Consider the following 2,171-nt stretch of genomic DNA (forward strand, 5'->3'; position numbering starts at 1 on the left):
TGGGACTCTCTGGATGGCACCTCTGATGATGTCCTTGGTGACATTGAGCTCTCCTTTGGCTCAGGGCAGAGACACCCCAGGTATGTGCAGAGCTGCTGCTCTTGGAGGGCCCGGCTCAGGGAAATGACCCTGGGTGTTTTCCATGTGGGCCCATGTGGTTTTGGGGATCCAACATTGTCCCAGGGAGACAGAGAGAGAAGATCAGTGTGTGTGTGTCTGTTGGGCACAATGGTACCTGGGATGATTTTAGAGACACAAGGTTCTCACATAGGGGAGTCAAGATGACATTTCAGGTGTACAGCGTAATGATTCGATATTTGGATATATTGTAAAATGATCACCTTAATAAGTCTAATTAACATTCGTCGCCATACATCATTAAAATATTTCTTGTGATGAGAACTGTTAAGACTTACTCTCTTAACAACACCTGAAACTAATATAATGTTGTATGTCAATTATGCCTCAAAAAAAGGACAAAAACAAGAACAAAAAAATGCAAAAAAAAAAAAATGACATTTTAACATCAAAGATCAGAAAGGGAAATCTTTGGTCAGTCTGCAGTGTCCAGAATCCCGAGATCATACTATAAAATCCATGCTCAAGGTGGAGGTGCCTTCCACAGAACCAAGCAGGAACCCCATCCCATGACCAGTGATGGCCAGAGGAGCAGAGGAGGATAAAGAAGACAAGCTGTGGTAAGGCTGACAGTATACCTACTGCAGCTGACTGACCCTTATGTCAGGAACCAGATCAGGTCCTGAGCGAAAGTGAGAAACAGGAAATGGCCTCTTTTAGTTTCAATTTACCACCAAGCCCATGCATGATAGAACAGTGAAGTAGTTTATGTTAAAGTTCCCCAAACTCTTTGTCTCCACCCATAAAGCCAGCCTCACTCCTTGAGAATCAGGTTCTCTAAGACTCTTCCCCAATTTCCAAGGTTAATAGCATTTGAAACTCCCAAATTCATCTTCTCAAACTTCATCCCATTGTACTCATTTCTCAGAGGGAAAAGGAATATTTTCTGACATTTATCACTCAGATGAACAGAAAATTGGACAAAGTTAGTTCAGTTGTGGAGCTTGTGCCTGCAGATGAGAAAAAAAATGGAGAAGTTTGAGTCTTAAAGAGCAGGAGTGGGCTATGGAAGTAGCTGGTAAGATGGAACAATGTCCAACATGTGGTGAAAGGAGAGATAGTACAAGATGAACCCAGGAGAAGCTGTTCTGGGAGCAGGCATAATGGTGCACATTGATATGAATTCATTAAAAATCACGGCTTGGGGCTCCTTTGGGGTGAATAGTGAGCAGCGTGGTGGGTGGAGGTGGAAGGGATGGGGTGAGGTGGAGAGGCCAATGGGTTCAGGTTAGTAAGAGGAATGAGATAAGTATTCTTCATCATGTGAGAGAGACAGCTAAGGGAAGGGAAGGGACAGGTCTAGAGCTCTTTGCACAGTTTTGATGCCGAGGAACTCATTTCTGAGTGAAACATGAGACCAGGGGCTGGGCTCCAATGGGTAGGGCAAATTCCTCCATTTCCTTCTCCTTCCAACTCCTCAGGGTTTCTTCAACTTCCAACAGAGCAGAAATGGAAAGAACAAAAGGGGAGAAGACGGCTTAACAGGCCTGGGTGAAGCTGAAATTATTGAGAAAATACTAGAGATTATTGGGTCATAGGAAAATTGTGAAGAAAGGGAACAACTCATGGACACATCAGATCTGAAGCTCTAACAGCCTCTGGAAAAATCTCTTGTTCATGATATTCACTGCCCTAGTATTTAAACCCTGGGACTCTACCCTATCATGCCGCTTGAGCAGCAGCAGAAGCCTGGGGATTTAAATATTTGTTTACTTTGTTTCTATCTCCTTTTCTCAAATGAAAGAAGAGGTGGAAACAAAGAAACTATCTGCATTAAGTTTATAAAATCTGCTTTTCAAGCATTAAGGCTGTGCCCCAAGTGCAGTTCCTTTTGAGTCGTTCTGAACAAACTAGAGCTCTGTCCTTTGTGTCTCTTTTTGTTTCCACATAATTTAACCCATAGCAGCTTGACAAAGGGAAGGGCTCTAACCTCCAGTGAGCAGGGCCAGACACTAGGCTCTAAAATTTGTTTACATCATCTTATCTAATTTTAACAGTAGTCCTTCAAAGTAGAGAAGAAGGAGGAGGAGGAG

This window comes from Pteropus vampyrus, unplaced genomic scaffold (assembly GCF_000151845.1).
Source record: "Pteropus vampyrus isolate Shadow unplaced genomic scaffold, Pvam_2.0 Scaffold225, whole genome shotgun sequence".
In the NCBI taxonomy this organism is placed as follows: domain Eukaryota; kingdom Metazoa; phylum Chordata; class Mammalia; order Chiroptera; family Pteropodidae; genus Pteropus; species Pteropus vampyrus.